The 27,677-nt window shown below is 46.2% G+C and overlaps 1 long non-coding RNA gene and 1 pseudogene across 4 annotated transcripts; both read left to right on the top strand.

Moving 5' to 3' along the window:
* Nucleotides 1–208: 208 nt before the first annotated feature.
* Nucleotides 209–20,650, top strand: LOC136641183 (uncharacterized). 4 transcript variants are annotated; one of them, XR_010793847.1, is made up of 4 exons: nt 209–269; nt 465–772; nt 8,914–9,048; nt 9,152–10,180. It is a non-coding gene; the product is annotated as an uncharacterized lncRNA (long non-coding RNA). The 4 variants fall into 4 exon arrangements; XR_010793849.1 differs by lacking the exon at nt 209–269 and adding an exon at nt 20,397–20,650 and having other exon boundaries at nt 290–772; nt 9,152–9,340; XR_010793848.1 differs by lacking the exon at nt 209–269 and adding an exon at nt 10,323–11,106 and having other exon boundaries at nt 291–772; nt 9,152–9,340.
* LOC136642930 (5S ribosomal RNA) lies at nt 5,205–5,324 on the top strand (annotated as a pseudogene).
* Nucleotides 20,651–27,677: the final 7,027 nt, after the last annotated feature.

Genomic DNA, 27,677 nt, shown 5'->3' with positions numbered 1-27,677 from the left:
GTATGAGAACCACCGATCTAGTCAAAACAACTGAATGAGGGAGTATTTGGGTTGTACTTCATGAGGAGCCACTACATGCTCAATTACCACATGCAATATCTCTGTTAGACAACACTGTTTACATTGCAGGAATAGAAGCCTACTTAAGCCAAAAGATAAGGGATAATCTGTACAGCTTGTAGAATGATCCTCTTAAGGAAGCACAGGATACTACGCCACAGAAGTCAAAACTGGGGCAAGGACTGAATTAGTTAAGCGTCTGAGTCCAGGTATTCAAAGAGACAATATAAATAGACTGGAAGGAAACGAATGTCTGTGATCCTCAGCACAAAGGCTGTGGGTCTTTTGATTTGCCTTTCCTTCACTGGAGTTCCTCCTTCAACACAGCATGCCTTTATGAAACAGGTTCTCGACTCAAAAGCTGCAGCGTTTCATTTGTGTTTTATCTCCACTTGGGAATGCAGGGCTCTGCAATCAAGAGGAAACTATGCAGTGAAAAGCACTCAAAAGCAAAGAGGTCAAGGATCTGAAGTTACCCACAATATTAATGACAAACCAGTGGCTGCACCATGGCAACGGAGAGAAGGGTGCTCAGCGTGGAAGTCATGAGAGCGGGGCAACGCTTTTGGGAGAACACAAGAGGGAAATGAATGGAAATAACATGATGTTCTAGTTCTTCTCTGCTGGGACAGGCATGTGCCGCTTAATCCCTAATGGCTGAGGTCCCACAACTTCCAAAACACCTCCTGCAGAAACAGATGGGGAAGGCAAGGTGAGCTGGGAAGGGATGTCTGAGTGGGAAGGCAATAAAGAGTTAACCAGTGAGTGTTATGTGCAATGGAACCACTTTTGCTGTGGGATCCCGTCAGAGGTGGGGGGGGGGAGAGAGAAAGAGAGAGAGAGAGAGAGAGAGAGAGAGAGAGAGAGAGAGAGAGAGAGAGAGAGAGAGAGAGAGAGACCAAGTAAACTGAGTGACTGTAGAATAAGAATCTTGGGCTTTTGCTATGGGTAGGATTTATTATCGTTTTCCATTAATTCAGGATGCAGCCACTCGGCTGCTAACCGGCACTGAATGTTTCTTACCCAGTTTTGAAACAGCTGCTCCTGAAGAACAACTTCTTCCACATAGGCTATGCGCTAAGATAGTCATCACATGCCTTTCTCCAAGCACCCTCTCCTCTTCTGCATGCTGATGCAGCCACACCAAAAGGGCAATAATAATAATAATAATAATAATAATAATAATAATAATAATAATAATAATAATAATAATACATGTATTTATATACCGCCTTTCTTGGTCGTCAGATTTCTCCTCAGACTTTATTCAAGGCGGTTTACAAAGGCAGGCTGTTCTAAACCCCCGTAGGGATTTTTACAAGGGTTCTATCTTTCAAGAACCACAACATTTCAGATGGATCTTTCTGATTTGGTATCACATTCTGGCCTCCAGTTTCCTCCCATGCAAGCTGACAAGCAGCTCCTTCATCTCTCACATGGAGGGCAGCCAAGATGCTTCTTCGCTCACACCAAAGAGCAGGTGGAATAACTCGGCTCGGCTTGTCTGGGACCACCTATGGGTCACCTTGGGCATATGGCATCACTTTTGGTGGCAATGTCCAAGCAGAGCAAAGAGGCAGGGAAAATTGGAATAGAGTGGGTAGGATAAGAACATAAGAAGAGTCCCACTGGATCAGGCCAAAGGCTCGTCTAGTCCCGCTTCCTGTATCAGTGGTACCTCACCCACCAGATACCTCAGGGAGGACAAAAGACAACAGCATACCTGCATCCTGTTGCCACTCCCTTGCACTTGGCATTCTGAAGTAGCCTACTTCTAAAACCAGGAAATTGCACGTGTCCATTGTGGTTTGTAACTTGTGATGGACTTTTCCTCCAAAAATGTGTCTAATCCCCCTTTTAAAAGCATCTAGGTCAGATGCCATCATCACATCCTGTGGCAAGGAGTTCCACAGACTAATTACATGCTGAGTAAAGGAATATTGACGTTTGTGTGTCCTAACTCTCCCAACACTCAATTTTAGTGGATGTCCCCCAGTTTTGGTGTTGCGTGAGGGGGAAAAAAACATCCCTATATCCACTCTATCCACCCCCTGCATATTTTTGTATCTCTCAATCATGTCCCCCTCAGGTGCCTTTTCCTAGACTGAAGAGCCCCAAATGCTGTAGTCTTTTCTCATAATGGAGGTTCCCCAGCCCAGGATTCATTTTGGCTGCTCTCTTCTGCATCTTTTCCATTTCCACTACATCTTTCTTAAGATGTGGTGACCAGAAATGGATGCAATACTCCAAGTGTGGCCTTACCATTAATTTGTACAATGGCATTATAATATTAGCTGTTTTATTCTCAATCCTTTTCTAATGATCCTAAGCATGGAATTAGCCTTCTTCACCACCGCTGCACATTGGGTCAACCCTTTCATTGAGCTGTCCACCAGCACCCCAAGATCTTTCTCCTGATCTGTCACAAATAGCTCAGAACCCATTAGCCTATATGTGTTGATCTTTCGTCCCAATGTGCATGACTTTACACTTACTTATCTTGAAACACATCTGCCATTTTGCTGCCCATTCTCCCAGTCTGGAGAGATCCTTCTGGAGCTCTTCACAATCCCTTCTGGTCTTCCCCACTCGGAATCTGGTGCCCACCATTGCCTCTGGGTCCGCCTGGAACCTTTCTGGTAGTGTTGCATTCCTCTTGACCTGCCCTTCAAAATGGACTTAGGCACATTCACCTACTTGCCAGTAAATGCACAGTGTGGCTCAGTTTCACTTTCCATAGGGCTCCATGCATTTTCCTTGGCAGCTTCCGAGCATGCTCAGAAGCCTCTACAGCCAGTTAGGAGAACGCAGCAGAGCTGTGTGTGGCATTAGGGGCTTAGAAACATAGTCAGAGAAGCACCCAGAACAGTTCACAGATGCTCCACAGCCACTTTAGTAGGTAAATTTCAGTGTTATTTTGTTAACTGAACAGGATATAGCATCTTATTGTTTCATAAGCCCAATTTCACATAATTTTGCAGTATTTCGCTGATACTATTTTAGACTGCCTCAAGTTATGGGTGTGGAAGAGACTCCCAAGATGATGATGATGATGATGATGACTTGCATACCACTTTTCAACATAAAGTAGTTCACAAAACAGTTTACATAGCAAAATAAATCAGGAAATGCCTTGAATTTAAATAACAATTGAGAACATTATCACAGATTTTGGTTCTGTTTATCAGTTGCTGCCTATTAATGACCTGTGCAGCTCTCCTTCAAACCAATAAAGGTCTTAAGAGATATAATTTAAAAAAACCCTTTTGACTAGCAGTGTGTCTTTGCACTTCTGAACTGGGAGGAAAGTGCCAAATCTTGAGCTATCCTTTTGCTTTTAAAAAATGATGGACTTTTATGGTGTCAATTTGGTGTAATGGGGGAGGGGCAGTCACCCTATCCTTAGCCTCAGGCAGCTGAATGTCCTTCATTAATTCACATGAGAAATTCAAAATGCAACACAGTGAGTGGCCATGAAGAAGATATTAGACTCAAGACCGGAAGAAGTCACACAGTTGGAATTTGTGAAGAGAGTCAAAATAAGAACAAGATGTGCCATGGAGAGAAGGGAGAGAAGGAAGTGTTACTGTATGTAATGAACAGAGAGAAAGTATTTTGGCTTAGCACCTACAGTGCTCAGTGTGTACTAAATGCATGAAAGCAATAATTCCAGAGGGTGTTGACCAGGGATGGGAACTTGAACTCAGGTGACTTGAGTCCGAGTTGCAAAAACACATTTTTTGCTGACTCGTTTACACTCGAGTCACCCGTGTCGATGACTCAGGCACTGACTCGAGTCTGAGGCCCCTGACTCAGCACTTGGTCCCACACATGCAGACTCAAGTCTGTGTCTGTGTGTGCTTGCTTTTTTTGTTCGGCGCAAGAAAGACCATATGAAGCCATCATTCAGACCAGGTGAGCAGCAGGGAAGTTTCAGGAAGGAGGCAGGGAAAGGTTAATGTTTTGCTTTTGCATCAAGCAGGAGGGAGGGGAAAGGCGGGAGCTGCCTCTCTTTTTTTCTCTGAAGGAACCGATGGTCATTAGATGAAGGATGAGTGGTTTGATTTGTTTCTTTGGGTGAGGTAGGGCAGAAGGAGGAGCCCAAGTGGATTCTTGCTTTAGAATTGGCTGGACAACCGGGGGGGGGGGGAGGAGGTGCAGAAGCTGGTGGGGAGGCAGTTTGTAGTGATCACATTTTCCAAACACATGGCCCCTTTGAGTTCCGTTGTTATTTGGGAGGAGGAAGTCTCACTGAATGACTGGCACAAATAGGACTACTTCTGAGTAGAGCTGCAAGGGATTGGGTCATACTGGTAAACCTTGCAGCTGCTGTGCTTGACCCTCCTCCCTCTTGCTGCTTCTGTCCCACTCTCTTGTAGTGCCTCCCACCCGCTCCTTTGGGAGGTGGGATGGGGACAGCAGGGGAGAACTCTGACACACACACACACACACACGCACACACACACAGGCCCCGGCAGCAGTTCCATTTTTTTTCCTATGGAGCTGCAGCTGGCTTTTTAAAGGGAAAGACTAGTGACTTGAGTCTTTTCGAGTCACCAAAACGTTCAGAAAGTCTGCCCATTAGGTCTCATTTTCAAGTCAAGTCATGGGAGATGGAGACTCGTGACCTGACTCGGGTCAAGCCGTGCTTGACTCACCATCCCTGGTGTTGACTTTGAAAACACTGGGGCCTGTGAAAATAATGACTACATATGTAGCAACCAAGAACTTGAATAATCCTTGATTGCTTGGGTAAAACTGATTTAAATGCTAAATCAGGGAGCAGGAAAAGATACTATAAAAGATAGTATACCTTCAGTTGGAATGTTTATTTATTTGCTTCCAATATCTAGGCCTATATTTTTAAAAAGTGCACATATAAATTAAATACATGTATGACATTCATTTAAAAAAACAGAGAAGCAACACTGAGTACAAGTTTTAAACCAGTTCCCAAAAGCGTGGCTGAATCAAGTCTTCACCAGTTTCTGAAAGGTGGCTAGGGAAGAATGTGTGTGGACTTGTCAGGGAAGGCCATTCTCGCAGGGCCAACTTTCAGCCAATTTGACCAATTGCTTCCAATTGAGTCCCATGCCTGTGGGGGGCCGTCACTACTGTAATCCACTCTAGTCTTATCAAATACACACAGCAGCAACTGTTACCCTGCACATGCTTGATCTTGTCTGATCTCGGAAGCTAAGCAGGGTCAGGCCTGGTTAGTACTTGGATGGGAGACCGCCTGGGAACACCGGGTGCTGTAGGCTTATACCATAGTCTTTCGAGACTGAAGGTTGCCAACCACAACAACACATTGCAATAGATAAACATTGCAGGTTTTACAGAGAACAGCAACAATCTTAATTTTCTTATGAATTCCTAAAAAGTCAGTAGTGTTTGTCAGTCCTGCTTATATTTTGAAACTGGCTGTGAACCTGGGCTCCTGAAAAAAAAATGTTCCCAACCGGGCCCCACAGCTCTTAAGGCTAGCCCTGCATTCTCATAGAACTCTGGAATCCTCACAGAATAGGCCATGTTCCTGGAAGATGACGGCCTTACCACATTAATTTTACGTATTGAATATTTCATTTACATGCACACTCATGTGGTGAGCTCTGGTATGCACCCCAGGAGGGAAACTAGCTGAAAGCTCCAGTTTGCTCTTGTGTGCCAAGTGTCGGCTCTTTCCACATAAGGGACTATTGAAACAAAATGTTCTGCATGCAAAAAATGAACTAGTAGTTCATAGTCTGATAACTTTATCACATGGCCAGAAAGAAGCTTGAAAATCAAGACTCATTGCCCTCTATTTCTTTATTCATTTAAATGGTTTCTATCCCACCTTTCTGTCCAGGAATGAAACATATGTGTCAGTACTACTGCATGCTCCCTATGTCCCCAAGTGCTGAGAAGTTGCAAGGGCAAAGCTACCTTGGTTTGGTTTCCTGCCCTGCACTGCACTGTATCCAGTGCAGGTTTGATGCAGGCTGGGATACAACTCGAAGTAACAGAATTTCCTTCCTCTTACCCTGAGAAGCACCACAGGCAGCCTTGTGAGGCTACTCAGATCAGCCCCCACCATTTCGCAGGTGCAAATCCAAGCAGCCCAAGTCGCTTGGGACGGGAATGAGGGTTGGGATCCGGCCATGGCCAGTCACACCCCCAATCCACCCCCTGGACAACTCTCCACTTCCTGCCTCTGGTCCTCCCTCTCACTGCCCTCTCCCACCCCCTGCATTGGTTGGCCTAGTCCGGCACAAATCTGTCGCCGCAGGGTGTGGGGCTGGCTTCTTGAGGCCAGCGCACATCTGTGTGCTGGCCTATCCTGCTCCCAAGTCATTGCAAATGTGCTTTGTGGCACATTCGCAATGACTGGGAGCTGGCACAACGGAGGGTCGGATTGCGCTGTTACCAACTAACCTGGAAGATGTAACATTTGCTTTGTTTGGAAATGGATACGTGGAGCAGAAGTGAAGGTAAAGAGCATGCATTCCTGCAAGGCAACATACCTGCTATGCCACATCAGAACTTCAGAGAGGCACGTGCACCACAGTTCTCCAAGCTTTCAACTCACTAAACAAAGCTCAGTCTTCCTTCTCCTATCTCCAAATGCACAACTGCTATCTCTCTCTCTCTCTCTCTCTCTCTCTCTCTCTCTCTCTCTCTCTCTCACACACACACACACACACACACACACACACACACACACACCTGTTCTTCCTTAGTTAGAATGGAATGTCCCAAAACCAGATGGCTGACACTCAAGAGAGATCTCTAGGTACCCATGAACCAATTCCTAATTATTAGCACCATTTGAAGAAATACCAGCCAATCATTCAGGGCTATTAACCAGCAACCTTCTTTACAAAAGCAGCTGCAGTCTTCCCATAACAGGACATTATCAGCAAAGATGCTCATAAGAGTGTTGAACAGCCCAATCCTATTCCCAACCTCCGCTGAAGGAATGTGCACTCCACCAGTGGAAGCATCGGGATCCAACAGGAAAGGTTTCTTGTAGGGAAAAGCTGCTTCAGGATGGAGAGGTTTTCAGTACAGAAGTCATAGGAGGAGGGAATTTTTCTGCTTTCCTACTATTTTTCTGTGGAAAATGGCCTCTACCTGCTTTTCTCTTGTGGGGTTCTAGATAGATGTTTTCAATGTTATTGTAGCTTTGCAAGGAGAAAAGCAGCTTGAGATGATTGTGGGAGAAAAGCAGTAGATGATGAAAAGGTTAAGTACCAGATCACCCTTCCAGGGATTTAAAAGGAGGGGGGGGGCTGTGTGTAATGTGTAGTATTGCCCTGAAGATTTGGGCTGCAATTCAGTACACACTTCCCTGGGAGTAAGCCCCACTGAACATAACGGGGCTTACTTCTGAACAGGTATGCATAGGATTGGGCTGTCAGTACGCTACAATGAAGTGACCCCAATTTCCCACTTTTTTTTTTTTAGTTTGGGGTTTCTCCTATAGAAATGAAGGGTTTTCTTTGGCACAGGACTGTTCAAAACTACAGGGCGATCCTTGGACTCCTACGGTAATGTCAAGGAAGACCAAATATAGATAGAAAACAGAGGAAGACAGATTGCTTCTCTCACCCTTCCTGATGAGTGGTAATAACACTCCTCTCTCCCTCCCTGGCGTCAGACTGCTAGGAATACATCTCTAGGACTTTGGGGACTTGGGCACATGACAGATTATTTACAGATTGGCTTGGTTTCTCGGGGCAGCTTGTCCCTGAATTCCCACTGCCATCTTGGCAGCCAGAGAGCTGTGGAAATGCAGCTGGCCTCCGGCATCCTCTGTGAACAGGACTGTGTTGTATGAAAGTGCCTGGCATATGCAGAAAGTGAAGTTGACCAAGTCACAAGATATAACCCAGTTCTTACAAGTTAATCCCACAGAATCACTAAAGAGCATTTTACGTACCCACACATTCCAATGCTGCAAGATCGCATGTTTTTGTTGCTTATAGCACACAATGAAGCATTTTTGGTTCAGGATCAGGAAAATGTTGTGGTACTGATGACAGCATGGAGCCTACGGGTGCTACACTAGTTGTTTTGTCTGGAATCAGAGTTTGTTCATTTTTGACAGAGCGCTCATATGATGTTGGTTGAGCTCATGTTTTCAGAGCAAGCCTCCTGTTTTATTCCCTTACTCCAGACCCAATTTGCCGTGACGTTTTCATGTCTAGGAATATAATTGCAATGGCAGCCCTTTTCAGTGTGGACACATAACATGCAGAAAAGGCAAGTCATCTCTTCCTGATGCTCCAGTTTCATGCCTGCCTCATAAACTGGACCTAGATAATTTTCTCATTTATTACAGATGTTGTTCAGTACAACAGAAACAAGGTACAAACTTGGAGCCAAAATGGAGGGATATTATTCATCCCTTAAATCAGCCAGACCATCCTCTCAACTAGCAGCAGCTCATCCAGGGGAACCAAAAGTGAGGGAAGGAGGTTTGTCTTTCCAGGCAATATCCAAACTGATTTCTCTTTGCAACAGCCACACCCTGATCAGTACTGCTGCTAACTTGCCACCCAGCTTCTATGGAGTGGTAGTAAATTTTCTCATGTTTTGGATCATGGAAGAACATGTCCTTGGGGGTTTGAAGCTGCTGGCTGAATCCCAGGAACAACTATAGAAACAGAAGCAGGGTGAAAAACAAAACTCCATTACACTCTCTCTCTCTCTCTCTCTCTCTCTCTCTCTCTCAAACACCAGGCTAGTTGGCTAGTACCCAAGGACCTTATCTTCCACAATCTCCATTTTTGTCATTCCTGGAAGGGAGCTGCAAAACAAAAATTGTTCCATGGCCAGCAGCAATAAGAATAACCGTTTTTATTCCAGGTGTCGTTACCTGGGGCTTCTATGAACTAGACTTGTGCACACCCTTCAAAGAACAGTTAAGAAGAGCACTTTATTCTGCAGCCCTTAAGCCACATTCCCTGTTGTGAGAAGCCTAGTTACTGACCATGTATGCTGGTAATTTAGAGGATGATTTTTTTTTGGGGGGGGGGGATCCGTATCACCTTGCAGGCTGGTTGTTGTCCACAATGCTAATTTTTTTTCATCTTCTTTGCCATAGGGTTGTATAAGCAGGAAGATGAGTCATAAGCGACCCAGATGTTCCCTCCCCCACAAAGAAAGCAGCTCCGTAATCTGCTCCTCTTTACCAGCTGCCTTGGCTACCCGTGAAAATACAGTGCTGTTTTCCTGCCATATTACTTCCCCAAGGCAGCTGTCCAAAAATGCCTGGTGCCAAAAATATACCACAGTAAGCAAGATCTCCTCTTTCCACTAGTAAAAGGAATGACAGACTTATGCAACTCACATAAGCATGAAACCATTTTAGAGATACAGTCTCAACATTGCTCTCGTGCGGAATGCACTGGGTGGCATAGTTAACATATTTTGAGAAGATGGAAAGTCAAAGCACTTTCATAGCCATGAGATTTAGTGAGTATTAGCTCAAGGCTCTTGGACAAAGTATGACGTCTTTGCTCCATTTTTACTAAGGTCCTTTTCAGAATGAAGGCTCTCATGATGTGTCAGAAATAGAAAGAAGTCAAAATAAGGTGTTTTTTTCCCCATCTACTCAAGAAACTCAGATTTTGGCTGCACTGAAGTCCAAACTACACTTGATGTTCAAAGCATGATTAGTTCTGGTGGGTTTAGTTCTTTTAATCAATAGAAGATAGTGTCATCATCCCCAGGACAAATCTAGCCAGATCAGGATGGAGGGCTCTGGATCACAACTGTGAGGGGTAGGTTTAAAGCCTCTGTCCCTCCACAGGGATCCACAGAGAGCCCCAATTCAGTTGCTATTATCTATGCTAAAGAAAAACTCTGACTGCTAGAACTGATAATGCTAAGCATCACACATGTAAACAGCTCTGAGTTGGCCCACTAATTGGTGAAGAAGATAGGAAATTGGCTACTACTCGTACAATCTATCACTTTGTGATGCCCAGGTGATCATTAGCAGTAGACTGTAATATCTTTGCTGGGAACAGATGGATATAACTGTGGAGAAATGCAGAATGCTGCTGGACATTGGCATAAGTTATAATATACGTAGTTGCACCAAACAGAAATAAAACACTGTGCTTTTAAAGATGGCTTCCAGTGCTGGGTGTGTGGGAGGGTATATCTGTCTTTTGTGAGAGGCAGGATCAAATACCTTAATTATGAATAAATCACAAGCCACAGCATTACATTTAACCACACTGCATCTCCTTCTAACGCTTTTGGATCAGGATTGAGCTCTGAACGAGGAACATGAACACTCCTCTATACATGACGGTGGGGCAGGGGGACAATCTCTCCTTGAAGAACCAGCCAAAGAACTGGAGGATTCCACCTATGCTAACACTTCTGGACAAGAAGGTTCTCATGTATATCTTTGGGCACCAATATCTGTTTGACTATTAAGAATGGCCCATTAGGAATAGCCAAATATTTCAAGGGTGGAGTCACCCTTGAAATATTTGGCCAATTGAATTGACTTCAAGACAGATTAAAGAGCAGATAAAGGAAGTTACCACAGAATGCATAACTAATTCATGGAATTCACTACCAATGCATTGGGGATGGCCACTGGCTTAGATGACTTTCAAATGGAATTAGATTACATAATAGAGGAGGTTAGGTCTATCATATTGGCTGTCAGTCTATGGATACCAGTTCATAGAGGACAACAGTGGGGAAGAAGGAAAATCTACTGCCTCCATGACCTGCTTGCTGGCTTCCCAGAGACATCTGGTTGACCACTGTGGCAAGCTAAATGCACAACTAGATGAACCTTTAATCTGATCCAATAGGTTTCTTCTTCTGTTCCTATAGCCTTACAACTCTGGTGTAGTCAAATCCTGGTGGAATTCTTCATGGAACCTGCTTCTAAAAATGTAGTTGCCACAGGAAATGGTCTATCACCTGGTTAGATATATAGGGACACTACAGACATCTCGTTTTTCAGACTCACAAAGAGAGACTGGTCCAACAAGAAACTGACGGAACATACCAAGATCCAGGTCTACAGAGCTTGCATCCTTTCTGTACTGCAACGAGTCATGGACTCTTTGCTCACAACAGGAGAGGAAACTGAACGCTTTCCACATGCGCTGCCTCCAATGCATCCTCGGCATCACCTGGCAGGACAAAGTTCCAAACAACACAGTCCTGGAATGTGCTGGAATCCCTAGCATGTATGCACTGCTGAAACAGAGACGCCTGTGTTGGCTCGGTCATGTCGTGAGAATGGATGATGGCCGGATCCCAAAGGATCTCCTTTATGGAGAACTCATGCAAGGAAAGCGCCCTACAGGTAGACCACAGCTGCAATACAAGGACATCTGCAAGAGGGATCTGAAGGCCTTAGGAGTGGACCTCAACAGGTGGGAAACCCTGGCCTCTGAGCGGCCCGCTTGGAGGCAGGCTGTGCAGCATGGCCTTTCCCAGTTTGAAGAGACACTTGGCCAACAGTCTGAGGCTAAGAGGCAAAGAAGGAACGCCCATAGCCAGGGAGACAGACCAGGGACAGACTGCACTTGCTCCCAGTGTGGAAGGGATTGTCACTCTCGGATTGGCCTTTTCAGCCACACTAGATGCTGTGCCAGAACCACCTTTCAGAGCGCGATACCAGAGTCTTTCGAGACTGAAGGTTGCCAACAGTACAGACATCTCTGAGAGGAGGTAAATACTAGGGCTGGCCTTAGGGCTATTTTGGCCAATTCCACCAAATTGGGTCCTGTGTTTTTGTAGGGGCCCCACACTGCCACCTCCACCATTCCTGAAAGGAATCATCTATGCTTAGGAGTGGCAATCAAAGCACTGAGTTGGCCCTCCTGTCTGTCACTGGGTCCCTCCAGCCCAAAATGGACTTCCTGGAAGCAGTTGGCACTGACATCATCACGCCAACTATTTTTGGGTGCTGCGCTTCACGCATGACACCACCAGCGCTGGGATCACCACTGCAGTTGCCGTGGCTGCTTGGTGAGTGGGGAGTCATGGGGTAGGGGACCCATGCAAATGTTTTGCATTGGACCCCACTGCTCCTAGGGCTGGCCCTGGTAAGTATAGTCACTTCATGATGAAATGCTTATAGCCGATGAATCAGCCTGCCAATTCACATTTCAAATGGCCCCATAAGTTTTGTTCTGTCATTCCTAGAAAGATCATATTACATTGTACTCTTCTGACACTCCGGTTTTCCCTGCAAAGAGCCTGAAATCATCACAGCGACAACAACGAACAATTTTCTTTTCTGTATTCTCAGGGCTCTGCTTATGATCTCAGACATAATTGACACACAGTCCATGCCATGCTGAAATCATAAACTCAGTGCACGTTCCTATTCCCTCTGGTGTTGCCAAGCACAGCATGTTCCTTCAGCATCACAGTACAACCAAAACAGTAGCGCTGTTAACTGTTCAGTTATCTGCGTAATGATCAGAGTACTTAGGAGCCCATTGAAAAGCAGCTGCAGCCCAGGAGCAATTTCATGCGACGACTGCGGGGATGTACATCCCATTGCCGTGCAGTGACGCTTACGGTGACCACATCGATGGATTCTGAATTCCAGCATTTCTGTCAAGCCTTGAGAGGTTGCTGAGCACACAAGCTATGTTGGCACAAGCTGCCAGCCTTTCTCCCACTTTTTTCCCTTCTGCTTCTTTTGCATTAAGAGTATTTACATGGGTTTCAATGAGGAGTTGCCATTCAGGGCAAGGGGCTGCATCTCACCATTCAGACACATCACAACCTGCGTCATTCCAATCCCCTGCAGTGCCCAGGATGCTGCTAGTGGCTGAATGCCTCTGTCAGTACAGGCTTTTTCAGGCAAGAAGGATCATCTCCATGCAGACAGTGAATGTGCATGCGGCAGAAAACAGCCGGCTCCCATCTCCACTGTATGTGCATTCAAAGGCGCATCTGCAACATGCCGGAGTAAGCTTGTGACAAGCATGGTCAGTGCTCTAGGCCAGAGGTTCTCAAACTGGGGCATCACAATGCCCCAGCCAGAGAAGCCCTGCCTTTGCACCTTTAAGGGTGGGGCAGGGCAGGGGGGTCGTGGCAGCACGATCAGAATGATCGCACCACCAGTGGGGACCCAGGGGCTTGGTTTGTACTCACCCCTGTCAGCTGTGGCATCTCGGTGGTGTGGGGAGCCCCACGGAACTCTTTGCAGGACTCCCTGTACCTCAAAATGTTGAAGAAAGACAATTGCGATCCACTTCCCAGGTTATGATCGTGAAACCAAAAGTGGGTCCCTATTGCATTTCTTCAACATTTTGAGGCACAAGGAGCTCCATGGGGCTCCCCACACCCCCTAGATGCCACAGCAGACAGGTGTGAGTAAAAACCAAGCCCCTGAGTCCCCACTGGGGGCGCAATCATTCCAATCACATCACCACCATCCCGCCCACTCCCACAAACACTTAGCACGACTCAAACTCTACACAGAAGTTTGAGAACCGCTGCTTTAGAGCTTGGTCACTGATTCCCAAATTTTTTAGCATTGGGGCCACTTTTAAAAACTACACTCTATTGGGACCCACCTAGTTTTACGAGACTTTTTAAAAAGTTTCACTTTACCAGCCACTCAAGTCTCTGTTTTTATCTGGTTAAAATGGGTGGGGGGCCTTATGGAGCATTTGTTGAACTCCGCATCCATCAGATCGGGACCATTCTGTGTTCCCCTTTGCCTGGTCTTCAATAAGAGCTGAGGCATGTCCACCTACTTGTGAGTAAACATGCATGTTTGGCTGAGTTTTGCTTTCCATAGGGCTCAATACATTTTCCATATCAGCTGGGGGGGGGGGCTTCCTTCTCCAATGTTTGTTGGAGCCTGCGTTCATTGGATGGGGACCATTCTGGTGGCATTGTATTCCCTCAGCCTTCCCTTCAAAGTGGACTGAGACTGTAGTCCACAGAGGTCAGTGTTTGATCAGGGGTGGGGAGAGGGGTGAGCAGCATCTTTCATTAAGCACTGAGTGATTGAGTGGAGTGTGCATCATACTTCTCAGATATGGACACAAGTAGGGATTGCAAACCCTGTCCAGATGCCAGGAATTAATGGGGGCCCTCATGATGCCTTTGCATGCCAAGTGAACGAGAATATCAAGGACAACGATGAGTCATTGGAACATTTTTCTATGAGCATAACACAAGAGGAGCCTACCTCTAAGCCAGGGGTGTCCAAAGTTTTTGGCAGGAGGGCCACATCAGTTCTCTAACACTGTGTCAGGGGCCGGGGGGGAAAAAAGAATTAATTTACATTTAAAATTTGAATAAATTTACATAAGTTTACATAAATGAATATATTAAAGACGAATGAATGAAGGTCTTGCAATAGCTCAAGGCCTATAAAGGGCCTTGCACAAAGCAAGTCTGGCCTTTCCTTTGCTGCCGCTACTGCATCACAGATGTGAAACAGCAAGAAGCGGAGGGAGCCCTCATCTCACAGCTCATGTGAGAGGTCAAACAGTCGCCCTCATGCTGCAAGCAGTTGCATCGGGCCAGTGCAGGCTCCAACAAATCTCTGGAGGGCCAGAGGCTCATTGGAGACTGGGGGCTTTCTGAGGGCCGCATTGAGAGGCCTCGAGGGCCACATGTGGCCCCAGGGCCGGGGTTTGGGCACACCTGCTCTAAGCAAACATGCTTAGGGCTGTGCTATTGGGTATACTATCTTTCACTTCAATCATACATTTCTTGCTGTTGGTTTCATCAGGGCACAGCTTAATTATTCTTTATTTTTGGCTTGTGACGTAAGCAGAATGCAGTTTTTTTCAGTAATGTATTAAAATAAAATTTGTATTCTGCCTTTGTCTGCAGAGTAGATTCAAGGCAATGCTAAACAATGCAGCAACATGACCATATAAAATGCAATAAAAGATAAATAGCAAAGGAGAACTAAACGGGGGGGGGGCAGCAAAATGACAGATCATGAAAGGACACATTGAAGTATCAAAGTGACGATCCATCAACATGAATTGGAGATGCTGAAAGATGGTAGGGTGCATCACATCCAGAGACACTGACAACCCCACACAAATGAGTTCTTAAAGGAATTGAGGCTGCACACACTTTCCTGGGGGTAAACCCCATTGAACACAATGAGGCTTACTTCTGATAAGACATGTATAGGGTGGTGCTGTTAATTCTTAAAGAAAAGAAATGTTGACTTCATCTCAGAAATAAGAAGTGCAAAGAAGTCTCTTTAAATGGCAATTCAGCCCCAGAGTTTTTAAGGAAGGAATCGGTTCTTGGAAGATGTCTTTCATGATTGCCCTTTCCACAGTACAGCCTCCAAGAAATTACCCTGCATGTTTTTAATGTCACCATCATTGCCTGCTTATTATTAGCAAGGGGATCACAAGATGTAATGCACTCCTGCTCATCCAGCTGCCTGAGGCTCCGAACAGCCTCTGCAAGCAGCACACCACAAATATGGAAAGCAGAAGGACCGCATACCTATTATGGATTTGGTTACTCCCGGACACTGACTGCCAGCATGGAAAGCAGCTTCCATTCACAGGCATTTCATTCATTCATGTGAAGTGCGTAATCTTTCCCTTGGGAGCCGTGCATTATTCTCCCTACTTTGGCTCAACCATTTCAGGTCCTCTTATGTCCAAATGTGGAGTATGAATCTGCTGACATTTCAAGCGCTTGTGGCTTAGCATAGAAATATGTTTAAAGTCCTTAGCACACCAGAACTATCTCAGATGCCTCTTTGCAGTTGAAAGATGGTACTTTCTATATCTAGGTATCTAGATACACACACATGCACATGTGTGCACACACAAATACACGTGTGTGTGTGTGTGTGTGTGTGTGTGTGTGTGTGTGTGTGTGTATTTGGATATCTAGATATAGACAGTACCATCTATAAAATGTATATACCAGTACATAAAATGTCAACATATATAAAGCACATCTCGCTGCAGTGCCTGGGAGCCCATGTACACTGTCTGGATTTCCATGATGGAAGGCAAGTAGGATGTTGCACATTGTTTTGAGTTAGGTTGCAAGAGAGAAAGGGAGAAGAGTTATGCTGTAGTGGCTGCACGGCTTCTATATATTCTTGCGTGGTGCTTGGATACAGTACATTCAAGCCTGCAAACAAAAACAAAGCTGTGTTTAAGGAGCTCTCTTTGCCTTTTCTCAACAGAGGACAACACATTTTCTGATACTAAGGGACTTGTGTTTCCCAGGACTGGCTGCAGTTCAGGGGACCCTCAGCAAACTGTCCTCCATGGGCTCTCTCTGATCTGGAAGGGCCCTCACAGGAGTACTCCACCAGTACCACATGAGGCTGTGGGCACAGAGTTGGTCCCAGGGACCAGCAGTGAGCCCTTCTGCAGGGGCCCTTGACAGCTGCCCAGCAATGGCAGCCCCTAATGCTGGCCCTGGCATTTGTCACACACCATTTTTGTCAATAACCATTCAGGGCCTAGTGCGAGTGAGCTGGACAGAGGCATAAGTGTGCCTGATAAATCACATTGTCCAAAACATGAAAAGTAGGTGATTGCTCCTCATACCTTCCCTAAATGCATGGAGAATATGGTGAATCTGGACCGCTAGAAGTGAAGCTCAACATTAGAGAGAATCGCATTTGACCTTTTCAGGAGTGATCCATGGTTTAAGGATTGGGATGGAGGCTGATCTGCAAGTCAGTCACACACACCCCAGTTGTGGGAACTGCAGTAGCTTATGGGTGCTTGTAGCCTTGCCAGGTAGCAGTGCTGTAACTGGAGGCTCCCAACCTCTGCTAAACTGTTCCTTTTTCAGGAGACCTCTTTCCATGGGACAAATGACAGCACAGGCACAGCTGCAGTGCACTCTATCTGACTCTTCACATGATGGGGCCGCTCGTTTTCTGCCACTTGAAAGCAGAGCATCATCTTAGCATGGAAGAGGTTAAGACTGTGGCATATGCCCTGTGAGCGCAATTGCTGCTCAAACTCTGCATTTGGGTGTAGGCAGCCACGATTTTTCAAGAGTCATCACATACAGGGAGTAAAGGTTCTTTTTAAAGGATGGCAACATTCCTCTTGCCACAGATCAGCCCACAGGGCCCTAATTGGAATTAATGTTCTGAAGTGAGGTATGGGGAGGAATGGAAGTACACGAACTGATAATATCTTTTCCTCTCTCTCTCTCTCCCCACACTGCATATTTAACATGTGCATCTTTTTCTGTTCTGTTCCTAAACTCTTCCTCGGGCTGCTAAGCTCGGATATTTTTATAAATGCAGGATTAGTAGCTATAGGAAATGAGTCAAAAGGTAGTATCAGAAAACAGCAACAAGGAGGAGGTGTGAAAATCACCAATAAAATATATTTAGGAACTGATACATAAAATACATTGATTTTTTTTTTTTTGCCAAGTTCTTCAAATTTATCTGTACACAAATAAACTCAAGGCCGCTCACTTACATAAGAAGAGGGATCAGGTGATTATGCCGGCAAAGCATTAACAGAAATACAGAACAGAAGGAGAAGAAGGCCATGCCCAGTGGTTCCCAAACTGTGTGTGCAGTGCCTGAGAACACGGTGGCAAACTCACTGGATGTTTGATGTGGTGGTGGTGTGGATGTGGTGGTGTGGATCTCTCACCACAGGTGGTGTGGATGTGGTGATGGCGACTGGCCTGGACGCCTTTAAAAGGGGTTTGGACAAGTTTCTGGAGGAAAAATCCATTACGGGTTACAAGCCATGATGTGTATGCGCAACCTCCTGATTTTAGAAATGGGCTATGTCAGAAGGCCAGATGCAAGGGAGGGCACCAGGATGCAGGTCTCTTGCTATCTGGTGTGCTCCCTGGGGCATTAGGTGGGCTGCTGTGAGATACAGGAAGCTGGACTAGATGGGCCTATGGCCTGATCCAGTGGGGCTGTTCTTATGTTCACTGGGGCACCACAGGATGTCCCCAGCGGCCTCTTCTTCCAGTTCTCCCCAGCATCGTCTTCCTGGCTGGCCTGAGCTTGCACAAGATCCTGCATGATTCTCACATGATTTCAGGGGAGTGCTGACTGATTGCACTGCTGTGTAAGCAGCAATAGAAGAAGAAGAAGAAGAAGAAGAAGAAGAGGAGGAGGAGGAGGAGGAGGAGGAGCCATAACCCCAATAAGCCTAACCCAACAGTCTACATTTTACATATGAGAAACTGACATCCTATAGGTGTGATACACTGATGGATGTCACTATTTGTCAGCATATCATGTGGGCCACTGGCACCACAGCCGCTCTGCTGTTTTGCAGAGTTGCCAGCAGCACAAGGACCAGAAGGTCCTTTTAGACTGCATTAACAACTGCAGCTTCCAAGGCACGAGAAGTTGTGGTTTCCATTCTGGGCACCCCACTTTAAGAAAGATGCAGCCAAACTGGAGCAGGTTCAGAGGAGAGCGATGAGGGTGATCATTGGGCTGGAGGACAAGCCCTATGAGGAAAGGTTGAGGGAACTTGGCATGTTCCGCCTGGAGAAGAGAAGACTGAGAAGAGATATGATAGCGCTCTTCAAATACCTAAAGGGCTGTCATATGGAAGAAGGGAATAATTTATTCTCAGCTGTCTCTGAAAGTAGAACTAGAACCAATGGGTACAAACTGCAAGAGAGGAGATTTCGATTAGACATCAGGAAAAAATTCCTGATGGTCAGGGCGGTTCGGCAGTGGAACAGATTGCCGAGGGAGGTGATGGACTCTCCCTCACTAGAGATATTCAAGCAGAGGCTCAACAAGCACCTGTTGGAGATGCTCTAAGAAGATTTCCTGCCTAAGGCAGAGCGTTGACCTATTAGGCCCCTTCCAACTCTATGATTCTAAGGCCGTATGTGGACTACAGCAGCTGTTAGCTCTTTGCTCAGACATAGCCAGAGTTATGCAAACAGTTGGTTCAAGGAAAGTTGCAAGCAGCTGAGTTAGCTGAATTGCATTGCACCTGTGCTTGCCACACCCTAATTAACTGGGCAGACTCTGATTGGGTTCTCAGCCCACTTAAGCCTCACTAGGCAGCTCCACCAATGCAGTGGGTAAACTGTAGAACTGCTGCTGGAGACTTTATCTGTATATGACTGTATAATACTGTTTATGACCTTGGACCAACTTTGACTGATTTGTGGATACTGGACTAGGACAAGGTAACTCTGGACTGCTGTATTATATGTGTATGACCTGGACTGCTTTGACTATTCTGTGTATGGCTTTGTGCTCTAAATACATCAGCAAACTCAAGACTCTGCTGTGTCTGCAACTTTGTATGTGCCCTGCTCTCAAACAGGACATACTCGGGTTACTACCTAACAGCAGCCAGCAGAACTTTTGTTGTTTTTGTCATGCATTGAAAATCATTTGGTAATCATATCTTTGTAATATGTACATGTGGTAGGCAGGTGCATGTGATTTCTACACATATTGTGTACATGTTTCCCACCTACAGCAGAGGTTCCCAGCCTGAGAAGATCTACCTTTGCTCCTTTGTTGAGGGGTGAGTAAGGGGTGAGTAAAAACCAAGCCCCTGGGTCCCCGCTGGCAGCACAATCATTCCAATTGCAACACCACCATATCCCTTGCCGAGCGGCTCAAACTCTACACATGAGTTTGGGAACAGCTGACCTACAGTGCTGTAGGCAAAATGTTATGTGGGATTACAACTATAGTGGGTAGTAATATAGTTATCACAGCTCATAACTGACACAGTCCCGTTGCAGTAGACCCCACAAAAATTACAATCCCACAAGTCCCTTGATCTTCCTTTCTGTTTGGAGAAAAGAGAAGAAGAAAGGCCCCTGCCACATAGCTTTAACTCACTGCCAAGGAGGAGAGGAGCCCCCCACTGGGGTAAGCACAGTAAAAGGTACATTGGCACACTGAATGGCCAATGGGGAGGGTGTTTGGGAAATGGGAGGGCAGGCAAGGCATTTTCCAAACCTCAAATGCATCAGTAAAAAATTTTCAAGTTTTTTCCTGATTTTTTCAGGAGAAAATATGGAATTTTTGACACATTTAGAGGCAAATATCACTGATTAAAACCTCCAAGATCACTTTTAGTCGTCACCTCCATGCTGATTCCTGGAGACTCCAGGCCAGTTTCTGGAGGGTTGACAACTCTAGCATACAAACATTGCCTTCAGAAGATAGTAAGAGACCAGAGTTTTCTGTATCGCCTTTCTAGTTTGCCATGCACTTTTTTTTAAGCTAGGCTTTCTTTTCACTAAAGATCCTTCGGAAAAGCCAGTCACTCTTAGGCAATCTTGATAGAGTATCTTTTACCCACATAACTGGAGACTGAGAAAGACAAGCCTATGTTTTAATAATATGCCTTTTGCAGAACACAACTCTACCACCACCACCACCCTCGCCGTCAACGCCGCTGCCTATCTGCCCCCGGCATGCACATGAACAGAAATTGATGAAGCAGCAAACAAACACAACCGCAAATGAGTGAAACGCAATGGCACAGGACTGTATGTATATCAGCCAAATGGGGAAGAAAATGGTTGCCCAGGGGAAGGAAAGATGCTCTCTGAATGCTCACCTTATGAGTCATTTAATGAAAACACTTTCAATGCTATTGCGCTCAAGGGAATAAACCGTCTAGATTGGATCCCTCTTTCAGTGGCAGCCTTTTAATGTGTCAGGAAGGGCTGGATGGCAGCTATGCTTCTTGTCTGAGGGGAAGAGATGAATCCCTAAATGTATTTATCCGTGCCCATCTTGCCAAAGTATTACTGAGATCCAAGCTAGACATTGCACAGGAGTCATGTGAATAATCTCACCATGTATTTTTTTAACAGGCAAAACAGTGATGGGCGCATACCAGTTTGAGTGAAGGAGTGGTGAGGGGAGGGACTGCTTATCCCTGCTCCTGGACTATTCAAAATTGTCCTCTCCAAACTACTTTGATGGAGACCACATATCTTTTCCGCCCACAGGTGGGAAAGCTACTGGGATTGGGGATTGAGTTTGAGCAGACAAAGGCAGGAAGGAAAAGGGTTGTGCAGCCCCTCCCCCTCCAGCCATGTTTTTGCTCTCAAGCACAGCAAATTATTATCTCTAACTCCAATCAATATCTACCGGTGGAAGAAAGAGAGCAGTTGTATTCTGGGTGTAAAGTCAAACCAACAACAAGAAAAGGAAGAGCTTATTACTCTCTCCATCAACCAGTTGCTCTTCATAGAACAGCCATATTCACCACTGTTAGCCATGTTAGCAAAATGGCACCTCCTTTTTCAGAGACTATCTACCCCCAGTGATGGAGAAAGAACAGGGAAGAGTTCATGTTCAGTTTGTAAGCCACTCAGAAGCATCTAGCAGGGCCCTGCTGTATACAAAATGCTGGAGCAGATGTGACTATGGTCTGATTTGGAGGGCTCTTTTTCTCCTCCTTCTGCTTATTATACCACCATCTACATGCATATTGCATGCTGCTTTGTACAAAGTGAAAATACAGATGCCTGCCCCGAGGGGCTTACAGTGTAGATATTGACACAAAGGTGACAAAAGAGGATGGAAGTGGGGGGGGGGGGTGTTGAGTGAAGCCAGGGGAAGCATTTGCTTTTGGCTTGAACTTGGTTAGAATAGGCAGCGGGGGATCTTTTGCTTTCTTCTGCCCTTTCAAAAAGTAAGAAAGTGTGATGAATTCTAGGCTGGGCTGATTCTCTCTCTTTCTGTGTGTGTGTGTGTGTGTGTGTGTGTGTTTGTGTTTAAAGTGCTGGCACCATCAAATGTCAGCTCTTGAAATGAAAATGTCCTCATGTTCTTTAGTACAGTTTCCTGGAAGTCCCTGACAGATACAGGCATCTGTGCACATATTCTTCCTTTGGTAAATATGCAGGAGCAAAGGGAGACCACATCTCAAACAGGCATCATTGTTATGCGTGGGGAGCACCCTGTTCCTTAAGCACTTGGTTTCCAAGTAAACAGGCTGGGGAGGTAACTTAGCAAAAGAGGCTGATTCATTAGCAGCAAAGCAAACCAGTGGCCTGGAGGGCTGCCCAAGTGCCCAGAGGGATTTGCAATTTGTGAGTCCAGCTACATGCTATTCACTTCTTAACAGAGGGAGCTGTGTGACAAATACAGTCTTGAACAGTGCCAGAGTCATATGCTTTCTGGGCACACTGCTTATCTCATGGGCTCTTTGGAGCAGGGGGCCTTTGCCATTTATTTTTATTATTGTTGTTATGATTGGCAGGCAGCCTTCCCTGTTCCCTGTTGCTTCCCATAGCAACAGATATGCGTTCTTCTTAGGGCACTTCCTAAGAACAATACACTGGATCACCTCATTAGTTTTCTTTTTAAACAGAACAGCGCGCGCACACACACACACACACACACACACACACACACACCCTAAAAAACCACAGGAGCAAAAAATAGATCCAATCATATACCACGTGACCCCAGAGTAATTTTCACTTTATTTTCACACAGCACCATCTGTTTGCATGACTTGCCAGAGGTCAGAAAGTTTGGGGTTTTCCTGTTTTGCCTCCCCTAAAAGTCTGCAAGCCAAAGACTACCACCAAGGACTAATTCTAGAGCTGTCTACTGTTTTTCAAACTCTGGCCTGGCACTGTCTGCCTTTGAGAGAGGCACGCCTGAAAGTGTGGGACATCTAGGTGTAGTGGGGCTCCAAGACTGATATGCTGCTGCTGAAAGACAAGAAGTGGCTGAGGATTATGCCCTCCTGGGAGCATTCCATCTCTTTAGCTTTCTTTCTCATCCCAGAAGGAATCCTACAAGCAGCATCTGGAGGAAGTAGCTGAGCAGGAGTGTCAAATATAAAGACTGTGAACCTGATATGCCCCCCCCCCCTGAAGCTCATTATCTGGTTCCTGTGATAAATGGGCTATCCCATTATCACCAACAGCTACTCTCAGCTGCTGAGCTGTGAAGAGTTGCATCAGCAGAAGTGGCACTGCTGAAAGGGCAAAGTTGGGAGAGCCCAGATTACTGTTTGAGTAACAGTAGCTTCTGCTGAGACACTGGGAAGGGGAGATGCAAGGAGGCCTCAGAAGGCAAGAAATGGTATGGAGGCAGACCAAGAGGGGTGAAAAAAGGAGAAGCTGCCAAGGTACTAGGAAAGCCCAATTATCATGCAGGCATCACTGATAAAAGGGTGGTTTGCATGATAACTAGGCTCTCCCACATCTTGAAAATACGGTCAAGGTTTGCATATTTGCTCTTCTGTCATTTGCAGCTAATGAGTTCCTAAGTGAGAAAAAAGTACTTATGCCTGGTCATTGCCTGCTTCGTGACATCACTTCCGGCTCTCAGCAGGTGCCATGAATGCTATTTGGCCCACTGTATGAAACATGTTTGACGACCCTGAGCTAACTGTTGAAAGGCAGACCAAGGAATTGGGAAGGATCAACTAGGAATGCAAGTGAGCGAAGGGACAATATACTGTGAGCAACATCAAGTGGATATACTTGGGAGAGAAGTAGCTCAGCAGTAGGGCATCTGCTTTGCATGCAGAAGATCTCAGGTTTAATCCCCAGCATCTCTAGTTTGGGCAGAGGAAAATTGCTTCCCAAATTCTGGAGAGTCACAGCCAGCAATTCTGAGGTGGATGGATCTAACTTAGAATAAGGCAGCTTCTGATATAAAATTTGCTTAAGATTTTAAGCTACCATCTTAAAGATGGGGAGCATACTTAAAACCATTGCATGTTCAGTAACCCCTTCTTCAGAGCAGATTAAAAAAAAAAAAAGAATGTACAATACTTGCCACAAGATGGGGTGGTGGCTACTAGCTTCCTTGACAAATTTGTGATTGACAACTATTAGCCACAATGGCAATACCCTAAGCCCAGATGTAGGGGTAGTATATTCATAGTCGCCGCAGATTGCTCCAGCAGCCGGGGCAATGATTTTGATGTCATGTGATGTCCTGACATCACTTCCTGGTTCTCCCTGGAGGAAGGGGCACTCACTGTGGCCGCTTCACATGCCTTGTCCCTTCTCTGTGGAAGCTGGGAGCCTCCACAGGAGAAGGATCAGAGCGCTTGAAGCCACCAGTGCCTCCTCCGTAACTAGGGTGGAGACTGGGGGCAGTCATGCACCTCCACTTGGTGCACTGCCCAGGGCATGTGCCCCTCAGGCTCCACCCTCATTAAGGCTCTAAGGGTGCAATCCTATCCTGCGCTGGAACAGGCAACAGGCTTGCACTGTATCCAGCACAGCATTGTGCCGGAAGCAGCTCAGCCGAGGTAAGGGGAAACTTTTCCCCTTACCCCTGGGTAAGCGCTGCTCGCCCCAGTGGGTCTCTTAGGACTTGCACCACATCCTGAGGTGGCACAAGTCCAAGGAGAGCAGAGCGGCTTGAAGCTGCTCCATACTCCCCAGGAACGGGAGTTGGGATCCGGCATAACTGCTGGATCCCAGCCCTGCCTCCTGCTCCCCACCTGCCTGCCCGTCCACCCCCAGGACCACCCACTGCCTGCCCTCCTCCACCCAGGGACACCTCCCTCCCTCCTCCTCCCAACCTCCCCCATGCCTACCTTTTATCCTTGTGTTGGTTCATTCAAGCTGACGGAAGGCACTGGGAGGAAGCTGGTGCAGAGGCTTCTGTCAGCCTCCTCAGGCCGGCGCTTCTTGGAGTGCCGGCCTGGTTTCCTCCCAAGGAGGCTCAAATGTGCCTTATGGCATGTTTGCGACCCTCCTGGACTGGCCCAAGGGACTTGGGCCAGCCTAACTATCTGTTAGGATTGCGGACTAAGTATACTGAGGAGCAGCAGAGCCTGTTGGATTCCTGGAGACAACGTTGGCCACTGTGACCAACAGAATGCTGATGGACGTTTGGTTGGATCCAGCAGGGCCCTATTTATATTCTCAGCACACTTTTAGCACTGTCATACTCACAATCAGAGTGATTAAAGAGGAGGAGGAGGAGGGATTTACTCTCCCTCTTCAATGCATGCATATGAATTCACTAATGGAGAATTCAGACCTCCATTAGTGACTGTGAGCGTAACAACAAAAGGGTCATCACCCAATGTCAGAGATGTGTGTGGTAAATAATTCTACATGTTATGATGAGATGAGATTGTGCGTCATGGAGAAGCTATTTGTGACCTCCAATGCCAAGTGCAAATGTGCTTCCAGCCTTTTGCCATGCGTTTAACATTCCCTCCACCTCAACCATGCAGTGATATAATCCAAGCCACCAGATGTCACAAGCAGAGAGCAGACAAGGAGGATGACTGCAGTGCAGATCACTTCACTTCACTCAGGCAAGTCAGGCAGCTCACACACTTGAAGAAAAGGAAAAGCAATGCAACACAACACCCCCAATCCGCTTGAGACTCAAGCAGACTGGAGGTGATGGAAGCATGGAGAATGAACATTCCCTCCAGACCAGGGGTGTCCAAAGTTTTCGGCAGGAGGGCCACATCATCTCTCTGAAACTGTGTTGGGGGCCAAGGAAAGAAATAATTAATTTACATTTAAAATTTGAATAAATTTACATAAGTTTACATAAATTAATATACTAGAGGTGGAACTTATATGAATGAATGAAGGTCTTGCAATAGCTCAAGGCCTGTAAAAGACCTTGCACAAAGCAAGGCTGGCCTTTTCTTTGCTGCCGCTACTGCATCACAGATGTGAAACAGCAAGCAGTGGAGGGAGCTCTCATCCCACAGCTCACATGAGAGGTCAAACAGTCGCCCTCAAGCTGAGAGCAGTTGCGTCGGGCCAGTGCGGGCTCCAGCAAGTTTCCAGAGGGCCAGAGGCTCATTGGAGACTGGGGTTTCCCTGAGGGCCGCATTGGGAGTCCTCAAGGGCCGCAAGTGGCCCCAGGGCCGGGGTTTGGGCACCCCTGCTCCAGACTAACATTTAGATGTCTGGGATGACAATGTTCATGCTCTCTATATGGGATCCCCATCCCTCATTCCCTTACCCTTCCTGCCTTGAAGAAACTGATGGCCCAGTTCCCACCCTGCTCCAGTCCACAGCACATAGAGCTGCTGACAGAGTATGCTATGGGGGACCAGACAGCACAGGAGAGGTAAGTAAATATCTTTGTTACATCCCTATAGGCTTCCTGGCTTCCAATGAGTCTCCTCGGACCTAAGCCAACTGCTTACCTAGCATATGATCCCGCCCTATGCCTGGCCTGCTTCCCACTCCAAATTGCCCTCACCACTGACCTACCTGTTCTGAAGCTACCACTGGAGCTACCTGTGGGGCTTCTGTAAGCTGCTGCCACATTCATGAGGCCTCCAGACATTTGCATTGACAGCCCTTGTGCACACAAGAGCAGTGCGGCTTTTGAACCATCAGTCTGGGACTTACAGTGGCAGATCACAAGATCTAGATGAGATTGGGCTGCCTGCCACTATGTCTCCTACTCTTCTGCAGGCTGTGTGTTCAAATGTCATTTACCTCAATGAGACTTTTTGTAGATTCAAATTATAGGAAACGGGGAAAACTGAAAATAAATAAATGCAGGGGGAAAAATACTGTAGAATCCCTCTGTCAGTAAGTGATGCAACCTACACTGAATGCAGATCTAGTCGTTCCAAAACTGGAACAATTGGACTTGGATTTGTGAAAGATGGGCCAATACATATTTAATAAATAAAAGATGGCAGCTTCCACTGGGAAGTTCTCCTGTTGAAGTTAATAAAATGTCAACAGCTCTGTTGAAGTTAATAAAAGCTGTGCAGGAGAACATCTCAGTGGATTCTGAGCAACTCATTTGCATGGTAAAAGCTTGGAACCTTGGAAATCTAGACCTTCCAGTTGCTTTATTATTTTAATTCCATGCTCTCCTGCTGCCACCTACAGTCAGAACTAGGGCTAGATAAATCTCTTGAAAAGCTAATGTCTTCACATCAGTGCAGAAAATACTAGCATTTAGAAGTAACAAAATGGGAGGATATATTTGGTATGCACTGTATCACTGAAAACAGCCTATGCTATTCATTACAAAAGTTTAATGTCAGTGTTTCTGTTGAGAGATCGTGAGAGCTCATGGCTAAGAGAATGAGCTGGGAATCAGCTTGAATCTCATTATGAAAGCAAGCTGCTTCCTCTCAGCCTCAACTGCAGTGTGGGAGATAATAATGCATCACCTGTAAGGTGAGGTAAGGATTATAACAAAACATTGGCTCTCAAACTCTTCTGGAGTACGAGAACCAGGGTAAGTCTTTGCAGGGGCGGGGTGGAAAGCAGCAATGTGATCCCCAGGATTGTGCCACTGCAGAGGAAGGAAGGGCTATTTTTTATCCTTACTTTCTGGAAATGTGAATGTTATAGAGAAACTTCCAAGGTGGGCCACCATACAGAGGCGCAAACAACTGCAAGGGGAGGTATGAGCTTCTCCCTGTGCTCTCTTGTAGAGACAGAATTCCAGCCCACTCTCTTCCAAGAACTTCAGTACAGGAGCCTATGGGTCCAATCCTATCCAACTTTCCAGCACCGGTGCAACCGAAATGCAGCTCCGAGATAAGGGAACAAATGTTCCTATACCTTGAGGAAGCCTCTGTGACTGCCTCCCCACCACAGGATGCAGTGCACGCCCCTTTGGCACAGCTGCACCAGTCCTGCAAAATTGGATAGGATTGGGTCCTATGTCTTTCAACCTTTCTGTTGCATTCCCTTTT

This window comes from Tiliqua scincoides, chromosome 2, assembly GCF_035046505.1.
Source record: "Tiliqua scincoides isolate rTilSci1 chromosome 2, rTilSci1.hap2, whole genome shotgun sequence".
Lineage (NCBI taxonomy): Eukaryota > Metazoa > Chordata > Lepidosauria > Squamata > Scincidae > Tiliqua > Tiliqua scincoides.
The sequence above is the reverse complement of the archived record's forward strand: the minus strand, read 5'-3'. Positions and strand labels throughout refer to the sequence as shown.